Source organism: Etheostoma spectabile, unplaced genomic scaffold (assembly GCF_008692095.1).
Source record: "Etheostoma spectabile isolate EspeVRDwgs_2016 unplaced genomic scaffold, UIUC_Espe_1.0 scaffold00018595, whole genome shotgun sequence".
Classification (NCBI taxonomy): domain Eukaryota; kingdom Metazoa; phylum Chordata; class Actinopteri; order Perciformes; family Percidae; genus Etheostoma; species Etheostoma spectabile.
Window position 1 is genome coordinate 23,245 of NW_022604340.1, and position 12,989 is coordinate 36,233.

Here is a 12,989-nt window from a genome sequence, read left to right on the forward strand (position 1 = left end):
TGAACGTGGGGTTTGTAGTCCTTACATAGTAACCAGTAGATTTCTGGTGAACGTGGGTTTCAGACATGCTGCTTGTTTTAAATGCGACTCAAGTTGCGTCTCTGCCATCGGAGATTTTTTTTTTTTTTACTGTCAGCTGCCCCCCCGCCCCCCCTCTCTCTGTGTCTCTCTCTTACTCACACACTCACACACACACACACACACACACACACACACACACACATATACCTGGTGTGGAAATAAAAAAAATAAAAAGAACCAAAAAAAAAAAAAAATCACACTGATCATAAAAAAATAAAAAGTTAAAAAAAGAAAGTTATATTGAATATGAAAACTCTTTTTCATTACATTTTACTTCATAATTGCAACAGCATGTGTTGTATTAATTGTTGCAAAACGTTCTGTATATAGTTTGTTTGTTACCATGACAACACCATTGATCTGAAGCTCGATGCTGTCATGTAAATAGTTTTCAAATCAGCAATAAATATAACAATTTTTGATCAACTCATATCAATTGCTCTTCAGGTCCATTGACAGTTTTGGCAACGGGCAGCTCAACGTGCATCGTTAATTGTTTTTCCACAAGACAGAAGATGGGTGCACCGTTCCCAGCGATGCTGCAATACCGGGTCTGTGTTGCTTTGCTTAGACTTTATAATAAGCAGACGAGGCGTATTTGCTGGTTGAACATACTTTACTCAACAGCTTTCATCGAACAACGCTGCTGTGCTACCCGCATGGCTACTACTGTTATTTCACACCCTGCCTCCGGCTTCCACTACCGTGGCATGCTGGGTAATGGAGTTCTTAACCCAATGTATCCATAACATCACATCTTTCCCCCTTTAATAAAACAATCTTTACCTCTATAACTAAATAACATTTACCCCCGTAGAAACATAGCCATCTTCAAGTTCTTAACTATACATGTAAACAAATGTTTCAGTTTAAACTTTTTTTTTTTTTTTTTTTTTTTTTCTTTTCATCTTAAAGGTCCATGTTGCATTTTGCTCCTCCAAATAAACTAAACAAACTTTAGCAACTTTCAATCAACCGTTTAGGTGGCTGAACATGTCTCTTAGGTCTAGCCTGTACTCCAGCAGCTGGCAATTTCGACAGTTTGGAAGGTGTCTCAACAGCTGGTGGTGCAGACGCTGCTGTGAGACCACTGTCAGTTAGCTCCATAGATTCAGCTGTGTCCCGCTGAACTGTCTCCTGTGCTGTATTGTCCTTCTCAGTCAGCTGTAGTTGAAGATCCGTGCGGTTCCTCCTCAGAAACACTCCATTCTCCGTCTTCCTGCTTCTTACAGTGCAGACGCTTTGCTGCTTGCTCCTGCTTCTGCTTGCATATTTTTGCTGATAATCGTGCTTTTCCTCTGAGAAACTATGAGCAGCGGCTCTTGGACACTTCAAAAACACTGGACTATACATTTTTTGTAGACATAGTAGGCTATTGCCATATTTAAAAATTTTCTGCGTGAGCGTGGCCTACCAATAGCTCAAGCCTGTCCTACAGTGATTGTAGCTAAAGCTAATTAGCAGCAAGATGCCTCCTTTCTCCGTAGAAGACTACTACAAACTCCTTCAGAAGATTGCACTTCTGGAAACCAAGGTTCACCTTCTAGAAGTGAACGTGGAAGTTAACGGATCTTGTGGAAATGACACCACTTTACCATGGACCCATAACAATGGACAGAAGTATGCTAACACACGGCTAATTAGCACCAACAAGACTACAAAGAAACAGGAGGGTGGAACTGGTAATAAATCAACAAGTGGCGGTCCTCCCTGGAACTTGTCTGGTGCGAAGCCTAAGAGTAAATCATTTTCCTGGGAAATGGGAGGACGACTAACGGGCCGGGCACAGCGCCCTGAGATTTGTGATATGACCGGCTGGCCTGCATTATCATCTGGGCAGAGCGCCTCTTCAACCCCTGTACCTAGTAGGACACAGCCGTGGACAGCTGCAAAAGGGAAAATAAGCAACAAAATGCCCCCCCAACAACCTGGTGTGCAACTGGATAACAGATTTGCTCCTCTGCTGCAAGACGCTGGACAGTCATCTGATGACCGGGACTGCGTCTCATCACCACACAGCAGGGTAAGGACTGAGAGCAATTCAAAAAGTAAAAAGCTAACAACTGGGCCTCAAACCCTGATTGTGGGTGACTCTGCTGTAAAAGATTTAAAAACAGTAAAAACACCAAAATACTATGTTTTCCCAAAGACATGGTGTCTGACTTGACCCAAAAATCCCAGATATCGTGGCAGCACACCCAACTGTGAAGAACATTATTCTGCATATAGGGTCAAATGATGTTGTAAAGCAACAGTCTGAATTGCTGAAACTGGACTTTAGGGAACTGCTTGACACAGTCACCCCCCTAAGCGCAAATGTGTTTATCAGTGGTCCTATACCGTCAGTCAGAAGAGGAGATGAGAGATTCAGCCGACTGTTGGGACTAAACAAATGGCTTTCAACTGAATGTACCGTCCACTCTCTGAAGTTCATTGACAATTTAAACATTTTCTGGGAGCGCAGACATCTTTTTAAAGCAGATAGACTTTCCCTTAACAAGCCAGGAGTAAAGCTGTTCACCTCTAATCTGCTTTACTTTCTGCGCTACACATCTGCTCCCTCTGCCAAGGTCACAAAACAAAGGAAGACACAACAAAGTGCGGCAGTGATCCAGCACAGCCCCCGCCTGTGCAAAGATTTGACCATGGGAGACCAGAGAGCAGAGACACGAAACCTCCACTCCCCTCTTCACCCGTCCAGCACCCCTCAAACCTTCCCAACCCCGAACCTTCTGAGGATTCATCGCTGTCTCTACTGATGTCTCCACACACCCTTTCCCTTATTTCCCCCATCAATTATGCACCCCTTCCTACCCCCATGGCTCAACCCCGGGCAAAAGTAAAACGCCAAGCACCACTACCAGGATGTCAGAAAACTCCTTCCCCCCAGACTGATAAGGACGCTTGTGTGCAAAATCTGGCAAGCACTATCTGATATGTGCCGGGCCTTGGCTGCAGGACTAGTGATACTAATGACTCTTTTCAAGACAAGCCCGGGCCCTGTGGATTCAATTCTTCCTCAATTTCTGTTGTGATAGGTAATAGGAAAAGAATGGTGAATAAGCACTTAACTGCAAACTTAGCAAATTTAGCATCCATTCCTCGTCAGCTACAGCCTGTCCCAAAAATGAAAACACACTAACACTAGCCTTACTAAACGTCAGGTCTTTGGCAGGAAAATCATTTTTAATCAATGATTTTATTACTAAGCACAATCTAGATTTTATGTTTTTAACTGAAACCTGGTTAGACCATAATAACAGCGCTGCTGTTCTCATCGAGTCAGCTCCCCCTAACTTCAGTTTTATGAGTGAGAATAGAGTGAATAAGAAAGGAGGTGGAGTCGCCATTTTGTTTAATGACTCATTCCACTGTACGCAAATATGTTATGGAAATTTTGTTTCTTTTGAATATGTTGCTCTTCAATTAAGATCTTCCCCTCAAGCGATGTTTCTAATATCTACAGGCCACCTAAATATTGTGCAACCTTCATTGATGACTTCACTGAACTGCTGTCTATTATCTGCATTAACTTTGATTGTGTAATCATTGCGGGTGATTTTAACATTCATGTTGACAGCCCCCAGGACAGGGGGACAAAAGAGCTGTGTTGTGTTTTTGAGAACTATGGACTGACTCAGCATGTGACGGAGCCCACCCACAATAAGGGGCACACTCTGGACTTGATTGTCTCCAAAGGTCTGAACATTTCCAAGGTTGTGGTGACTGACGTTGCTCTCTCAGATCATTCCTGTGTTTTCTTTAACGGTACTATCTCTGTGCCCAAAAGTGTCCAAACAAAGATAATCAGAAAACGGTATATCACTGAAAACACCAGTGACACATTTATACAGCTTTTCTCCTCCACACCAGCCCTCTCTGGGCTATCAGTCAGTGAGCTTGTAGATAATTTCAACTGTAAAATCACAAATGTTATTGATGCCATTGCTCCCACTAAGGTCAAAGTTGTATCTGGTAAGAAAAGATCTCCATGGAGAAATGTCCTACTGGTGAGAACAGAAAAAAGAGAGTGTAGGAAAGCTGAACGAAGGTGGCGAAAAACAAATCTCCTGGTCCATTATAACTCCTATAAAGAGAGACTTCGCATTTATAATTTGGAACTGAGGAATGCAAGAAGGTCCTTTTTCTCTGATATTATCTCTAGAAACAATAATAATTCCCGTGCTTTGTTTGCTACTGTTGATAGGTTAACAAACCCTCCAGTACCAGTAGCATCTGAACTTTTATCTACCAAGGCCTGCAATGACTTTGCCTCCTTCTTCAAAGACAAAATTCAAAAGATTAGACAAACAGTCAGTGCCTCCATATCAAGTCCAGGATATGTGTTGTCACAGTGTTCAAGCAAAAATAGTTCCAATATGACAGAATTTCACACGATCAACCATACAAACCTGGAGGACATTATTCAACATCTGAAAACCTCGACCTGTTGCCTTGATGTTCTACCAACGGGACTTTTCAAAAATGTTTCCAATTGTTTGACTTCTGATCTTCTACAGATTGTGAACACATCTCTTCTTTCAGGTATCTTTCCACAGGCCCTGAAAACTGCAGTAATCAAGCCACTCTTAAAAAAGAACAACCTAGACAAGTCACTAATGAGCAACTATAGGCCAATATCAAACCTTCCGTTTTTAAGTAAAATCATTGAAAAAGTAGTCTTTCAACAACTCAACCATTTCTTGTCACTAAGCAACAGTTTTGATACCTTTCAGTCGGGTTTCCGACCACACCACAGCACTGAAACGGCTCTTGTCAAAGTCTTTAATGACATCCACCTTAACACAGATAATGGCAAAATTTCAATCTTAGTATTACTTGATCTCAGTGCTGCATTTGACACGGTCGACCACGATATACTACTAGACCGATTGGAAAACTGCGTTGGCCTTTCTGGCTCAGTACTAAACTGGTTTGAATCCTACCTAAAGAATAGGGATTACTTTGTGTCTATAGGTAATTATGCATCTGAGCGTACAAATATGACGTGCGGAGTTCCGCAAGGCTCCATTCTGGGCCTCTTCTGTTTAACATCTACATGCTTCCACTGGCTCAGATTATGGAGAAAAACAAAATAAGTTACCATAGTTATGCGGACGACACACAAATTTACATAACCTTATCGCCAGGGGACTATAGTCCAATACAAAAACTGACTAAGTGCATCGAACAAATTAACGGCTGGATGTGCCAGAACTTTCTGAAATTAAATGAAGGAAAAACTGAGGTGGTTGTTTTTGGAGCAAGAGAGGAACGATTAAAAGTCTGCGCTCAGCTTCAAACAACAATGTTAAAAACAACAGACAAAGCCAGAAATCTTGGTGTAGTCATGGACTCAGACCTGAACTTTAACAGCCACATTAAGACAATTACAAAGTCAGCCTACTATCACCTTAAGAATATATCAAGGTTAAAGGACTTATGTGTCAACAGGATTTGGAAAAACTTGTCCATGCCTTTATCTTCAGTAGACTTGACTACTGTAACGGGGTCTTTACAGGTCTCCCTAAAAAATCAATCAGACAGCTGCAGCTGATTCAGAACGCTGCTGCTCGAGTCCTCACTAAGACCAAGAGACTGGATCACATCACTCCAGTTCTGAAGTCTTTACACTGGCTTCCTGTGTCTCAAAGAATTGATTTCAAAGTACTCTTGCTAGTTTATAAATCACTTAACGGTTTAGGTCCAAAATATATTGCTGATCTGCTACTACACTATGAACCACCCAGACCTCTCAGGTCATCTGGGACAGGTCTGCTTTCTGTCCCCAGAGTCAGAACTAAACAGGGTGAAGCAGCTTTCAGTTTCTATGCTCCTCATATCTGGAATAAACTCCCAGAAACCTGTAGATCCGCTGCTACTCTCAGTTCTTTTAAATCAAGGCTGAAGACCTTTCTATTTGATGCTGCCTTTCTTTAAATGACTAATCATTTCTTTAAATTTCTTATGCTGCACTGTAAATTTTATTCTTGTGTTTTATGTTTCTCTTTGTTTTTAACTGTCTATTCATGTGTTTTACCGGTTTTTAATGCTTGTGATTTTTAACTGTTTTTACTTGTGTTTTATCTGTTTAACTGATTTTGTGTAAAGCACTTTGAATTGCCTTGTTGCTGAAATGTGCTATACAAATAAAGCTGCCTTGCCTTGCCTTGCCTTGGATCCTGTAGGAGCGTGGAGCAACTTCCTCCTCCACCTGTCCCTTTAGTCTCCATGTGCCTGTAGAGATGTCCCTGAGACGCACCATGTCTCCAGGCTTCAGCATCGGTAATTGATTTGCCGTTCGATCAAACCAATGTTTTTGTTTCGCTTTCTGTTCCTCCTTTACTTTTCTTACTTTGTGAGCACTTTTTGGCGTCAGCAGGTCTTCATTTATTGGTAGGTTAGAGCGAATGCGTCTACCCATCAGCATTTGGGCTGGTGATAGCCCGTTCTGTAGAGGTGCACTCCTATAGATCAGTAAACTTTTCTGAAAGTCATCTCTGTCCTGTGCTTTTTTCATCATGCTTTTCACTGTTTTCACTGAGCTTTCTGCTAAGCCGTTGGACTTGGGATAGGTGGGACTCGACGTAGAGTGTTGAAACCCCCATTCTTTGGCAAAGGCAGCAAACTCGCTGCTGGAAAACTGAGGCCCATTGTCCGAAACACTTCACATGGGACACCATGTCTGGCGAAGACAGCTTTGAGGTAGCTGATGACTGCCTTGCTTGATATTGACTGCAGCGCTCCAACTTCTGGATAATTTGAAAAGTAGTCAGTGACCACTATGTAACTCTTTCCATTACAGTCAAATAGGTCAGTTCCAACCTTGTAGTAAGGTCTGTGGGGCACCGGATGAGTCATCAGCGGCTCAGCTTGTTGTTTTGGCCTGTGGATGCGACAAAGTTCACATGACGCTATTGTCTGGCTGATATCTTGGTTGATTCTCGGCCAGTACATTACTTCTCTTGCCCGTCGTTTACACTTGACTTCTCCGAGGTGGCCTTCGTGTATCTTTTGGAGCATTTGTTTACGTAGTGACGATGGAATAACAAACTTGCTCCCCTTCAACACTAAGTCATCTACCACAGTGAACTCGGCTCTGCAGTTCCAGTAGTCTTTTATGTTCATGGGGCAATCCTTTTTGTTTTCAGGCCATCCTTTCAGTATCGCACGCTTGAGTTCTTTCATAGTTTCGTCAGCATTTGTCTCTCTCCTTATCTGTTCTGTTCTGTCAGCTGTTACTGGCAGATTTGTCACAATCATGTCCACGTATGCCTGTATTTCTGCATTGCTCTCGCTGTCCGTACGTTCCCCTTTATCCACTGCTCTAGACAAGGTGTCGGCGGTGTACATGTATTTCCCTTGTGTATATATCATGTGCACGTCATATTTTTGCAGCCTGATTAGCATGCGTTGTATCCGCACAGGACAGTCATTCAGAGGTTTGGACATGATGGACACCAGAGGTTTATGGTCAGTTTCTACTTCAAAAGCTTGACCATAGACATATTGGTGAAAGCGTTCACATGCATACATGCTTGCTAATAGCTCCTTCTCAATTTGAGCGTACCTGGACTCCGCGCTTGTCAAGGCTCTGGACGCATAGGCGACAGGTAGCCACTGCTCGTCGTATTGCTGCAGCAGCACCGCTCCCAGGCCGTACTGTGACGCATCTGCTGAGATTCTTGTTCTCTTTTCTGGGTCATAAAACTTTAACACGGGCTCTTGTGTCAGAGTCTCTTTCAGTTTCACAAAACATTTCTCCTGCTCATGAGACCAGATCCATTCATTCTTCTGTTCAAGAAGACTCCTGAGAGGTGCTGACTGCGCTGACAACTGTGGGACGAACTTGGCCAGATAGGTGACCATTCCCAGAAAACGTCTGACCTCATCTTGTTGTTTGGTCTTTCCATGTTGTTGATTGCTGACGTTTTTCTCGGGTCAGGCTTCACTCCCTCTTCACTGACAACATCTCCCACAAAGGTAAGTGTTTTCACTCCAAACTCACATTTGTCTTTGTTAAGTTTCAGATTCACTTCCCTTGTCTTGTCTAAAACTTGTCTCAGTCTTTCGTCATGTTCTTCTCGATTCGACCCCCAGACTATGATGTCATCCATCATTGTCTCCACTCCTGGTATGTGCTCGAAGATCATGTGTATAGTCTTATGGTAGACTTCAGGTGCTGACAAAATACCATACGGCAGACGAAGAAACCTGTACCTGCCCTCAGGTGTATTGAATGTGCACAGTTTCGAACTCTCCTCGTCCAGCCTCAGCTGCCAGAACCCTGACGAAGCGTCTAGTTTACTGAACCATTTAGCTCCCGCAAACTGTGCCATGATTTCTTCTCTGGTTGGTAACTTAAAGTGTTCCCTTTTTATCGCTTTGTTCAAGTCCCTTGGGTCCAAGCACGTTCTCAGAGCACCTGTTTTCTTTTGCAAAACAACCAGCGAGCTGACCCATTCAGTTGGTTCGTCTATTTTCTTGATGACCTCCAATTTTTCCATGCGCGCTAGCTCCTCTTTCAGTTTACTACGCAGCGCAAAAGGAATTTTCCTGCAAGGATGCACAACAGGAGGCACACTTTTATCCACACGAATTTTGTGTTCTCCAGGTAGACATCCAAGTCCTTCGAAACAGTCCTTATACTCCTCCATGAGTGAGTCATGGTCATTTGCAGTATCTGATGTCACAACAAACACTCTTTTAACCAGATTGAGCTTTGTACATGTCTTGAGTCCCAGAATTGGTTGTGCACTCGTATCCACGATCAGCAGCAATGCTCTTATCTGCTGGCCTCTGTGTTTAAAGGTTGCGATGCATCCGCCTTTAACAGGAACCCTTCTCCAGTGTATCCTGTCACTTTTGTTTTTATAGGATGAATTTTACTTTTCACTGTCAATTTTTTATAGTCTTCAAAAGATAACAGGTTTACATGGGCACCTGTATCTAACTTGAACGGTATTATCGTCTCATTCACCTCTATTGGCACAATCCATTCCTCTTTTTCTGTTTTATGGGCACGTACCACATCTACGATGAACTCATCATCCTCCTCTTCATCCTCACCAACTGCGTGAACTTTCTGTTTAAAAGCTGACTTGCAACATCTTGCATAGTGATTGCTCTTTCCACATTTGTTACAGGATTTTCCATAGGCAGGACATGATTTTGGCTTGTGGCTGCCTCCACATTTACCACATTTGAATTCTTCAGATTTCTCTTTCTGATCTTTTTGTTGGTAAATGTTGTCTTTTTCCTCAGCTCTTTATGTACTGCATGCACTGTAGTTTCACCTCTCCGAAGCTCTTTTGCTTGTGCTCGAGTGGTTTCCGCTGCTCTGCACATAGTGACACACTTGTCTAGTGTAAGTCCAGTCTCTCTGAGCAGTCTTTCTCTAAGTGCATTATCCACTGTGCCACAAACAATCCTGTCTCTCACTAGTGAATCTCTCAGGGTGCCAAATTCACATGTTTTGCTTAGTATGTGAAGCTCTGCTAAGTACTGGTCAAAAGGTATTCCTTGCTTTTGATCATGGGTGAAAAACTTATACCTCTCAAATGTCACATTCTGACTAGGCACGAAGTACTCTTCAAACTTTGTCATTAGATCTGCTAATGTCAGATTAGCTTCATCCAGCTGAAAGCTATTATATATGTCCAAAGCATCTTCTCCCATAACATGCAAAAGGATGTGAGCTTTCAATTTTTCGTCCTCACCCCCTGCTCCGCTTGCTGCTAAATATATATTAAATCTTTGCTTAAAACGCTTCCAATTATCAGCAAGATTACCAGTCAGTTGCATGGAAGTGGGTGGACTTAGCCTCTCCATTACTGAACGTCGGGGTATCAGGACTTCCCCAGCCCTCTCTTGTTGCTGGATGTCCTCCAATTCGGGCACAAGATCCTCTTCTACTTGTACGATCTGTCCCTCGTCCCCCGCTTCACTTCCACTGCCACTTGTAGCCATCACACGCCGTAGCAAACTCTCCTAGCATGTTGCTGTTCATCACCTTTACGCGACCGGAGACTTTTCTTTCTTTTCCCGTCTTTCACCCGCGACAAATCTTCCTTCCGTAGCTGCTCGCGGCCACTTCTGACACCATGTGTTGCTTTGCTTAGACTTTATAATAAGCAGACGAGGCGTATTTGCTGGTTGAACATACTTTACTCAACAGCTTTCATCGAACAACGCTGCTGTGCTACCCGCATGGCTACTACTGTTATTTCACACCCTGCCTCCGGCTTCCACTACCGTGGCATGCTGGGTAATGGAGTTCTTAACCCAATGTATCCATAACATCACAGGGTTGATGCGTGGAGTGAACGGAGCAAGCCCCTTTTCAACTCCCATTGCTAAAAATCCATTTAATATGTTGTCCCCTGATAGAGGACATATCAGATATTAAACTGATAAGAACAGATACTACACTTGATCTTAGCCAAAAGGCCGAGAAGCAATGACCACCACCTCTATGCTGTCAGATGCGACCTCCCCGACGGTTCTCAGTTGTCACGGTCCAGTAATTTTAAATGGACATAGCTGCTGCTTAGCACCCCCGTCCAAGCGCTTCATGGGGAAGCACAAAAAGTTTTAGTTAAAGACGGCAATTTTGGTTTTCCCCAATTGGTCAAGCTCCTGCCAACGTGCAATATTCCCATGCTGTCACATTTTGGCTACGTTTAAGAATCTGAGTTTCCTTTTGGAGAGCACATTTGTTTTTCACAAGTACAAAAGGCTTAGCCAACAGCAAAGCCCACCAAAAATAATTTCAACTCATAGGCGTTCCTCTCCACGGAAGTCTTTAGTAAAAGGCGAAAGACTTGTGTGTTATGAAGAGAAACCAGAGTAAGTACAGCCCACTCTCGAGAGCAGCCGAAAACGCCAGTCTTCCAGTCCCAACCCTCGCGGTAATTCTCACTTGGTGTGCCGCTTTCCAAATCCAAGGCCTCACCTATTCCCCCATTGTCACAGGGCCAATATTTTGTCCTTGCTGTTTTTCTGCCAATCAAAAGTGCAAATCTTGCTACACTTTTGTATGGCTTTATCTTGTCAAGTATTATAACAACGTTTTGATACCAGGAACCCAACGAGGTTTCACAGATCATTCAGTTTTTAGGACAATTTCTGGCGGTAAAATCTGCCAGCCATGTCTCTTCAGGTCCGTTGACAGTTTGGGCAACGGGCAGCTCCACGTGCATCGTGTTGTGGAAGTTTCTGTTCAGCGAGGGAGGAATTGTTGAATGAAGGAGAGACCTTGTTGAAACAATTAAAGACAGGCTAGAGACTGGATTAAAAGTTTGGATATTCGGTGAAAGAGTTTAATTATTTTCTCGAGAGAACAATCAAACAAAATGACGAGAATGGCAGTTCACAATGCAACAGAGTAACAAGGTGACATTACACATTCTGGTAAATACAATCAGTAATACACTTCTTTATATGCAGTGCCCCCAGAGAAAAACCAACCCTTGTTTGGAAACCAGTTTAATCTCAAACATAACAATCAGTGGACCTCAGGCAGACAGTTGGAGCTCTTACGTATTTCTGAATCTGCCCCTCGTGTGTCCAAGTGTCTTGACCGGTCATTCTATCTTAGCTAAAAAAAGACATCTTGTCTCTTGGATAGGCTCTGGTCTCGACCTGGGACCTGCTATGATAAACACCGTTCTAGGCAACTGTTTCTGTCAGGCTCCACGTCATCTATCCTTGTGGGAAATGCAAAGTCATAACATATCCAGTTGTCTCCTACAAAGAGATCACACTGAGGACAGATACAGGAACCAAATACTCTGAGAGGCATTGAAGATATTATTATGAATAATTAATATGAAATCATTGGTTACATGTAATTTTCCCATTACATTCCCCCCTTTTGATTACATACTAATCACAACACCATTGAAAATTACTGAAAAGACAAAAAAAATGTTTTTGTGATGAACCTCTTAGTTTAAGCTACCACTACATCTTAGTCTAAAAGAAAGAGAGAAGTAAAATGGAATTTATGAATCAGGAACTACTGAAATTTGGAACTGAGTCTGAGTTAAATTCGTCGTCTTTGTAGGTGGCAGATCAAACACCAAGATCATCATCATTTACTTGCACTGCCTGATACTGAACCCTTCAAAGTAAACAAAGAATAATCATTCATATTAATGGGATACATACAACAAATGCTTCAAAACAGAAACAGATCACAGAGATTACTGGAACCACAATATTCCCCATCCCGCCTTCCCCCTCCCCAAATATCCAAGCGCCCCAATCCCCCCCGAATAAGTGTGAGGGACATCTTGAGCCCTAAGACTAGTGGCGATTGGTTTAGCTGATGGCACGGTCAGTGAGGTTACCTTCAATGTCTGGGATTAATGTGCAGCATTGATCACCTAATACATGACAGAGCCCCCCCCCTGAGCTGCTAACAGTAATCTAGACCCATCTGGTTCTGAAGTACATGTTACGCATTGCTCACAAGGCTTTAGGAAAATCGCTGAACCCCGCAAACATGACGGCGGTCAGATTTTCCAAACTTTTCATCTATCTTATCCATATCATGTGCGTTATTAACTAAACCCTACCACGGAAGAATTCCCGAAACAAATTTGCTACTGTAACTCATCATTTTACATTAAGCTCTTGAAGTAAAATGCAGTCAGTGCACAATAGTTAATTAGGTTTAGACAGGCGATGGTTTTATGGTGAAGCCCGTTTCTGTGAGTGGGGAAACAATTAATCATTAATCAACATTAATCATTGATCCCTACATCGCGTGTAAATTTGCTGATTGAACCCAGTCATACGTTGGAATATGAATGCGTTGTCTTTGTCAGAAGAAAGAACTCATTTATTTTACACAATGTTAATCATTTGAGTTGATTTGTCATTTTTGGACTGAAAGTAATCGC

At 42.7% G+C, this 12,989-nt stretch overlaps 2 non-coding genes across 2 annotated transcripts; both read right to left on the reverse strand.

Moving 5' to 3' along the window:
* Window positions 1-10,351: 10,351 nt before the first annotated feature.
* LOC116681213 (U2 spliceosomal RNA) lies at window positions 10,352-10,542 on the reverse strand. The gene has a single exon (XR_004329984.1). It is a non-coding gene; the product is annotated as a U2 spliceosomal RNA (small nuclear RNA).
* A 275-nt stretch (window positions 10,543-10,817) lies between these two features.
* On the reverse strand, window positions 10,818-10,933 carry LOC116681208 (U5 spliceosomal RNA). Its single transcript, XR_004329980.1, has one exon. It is a non-coding gene; the product is annotated as a U5 spliceosomal RNA (small nuclear RNA).
* Between the last annotated feature and the right edge of the window lie 2,056 nt (window positions 10,934-12,989).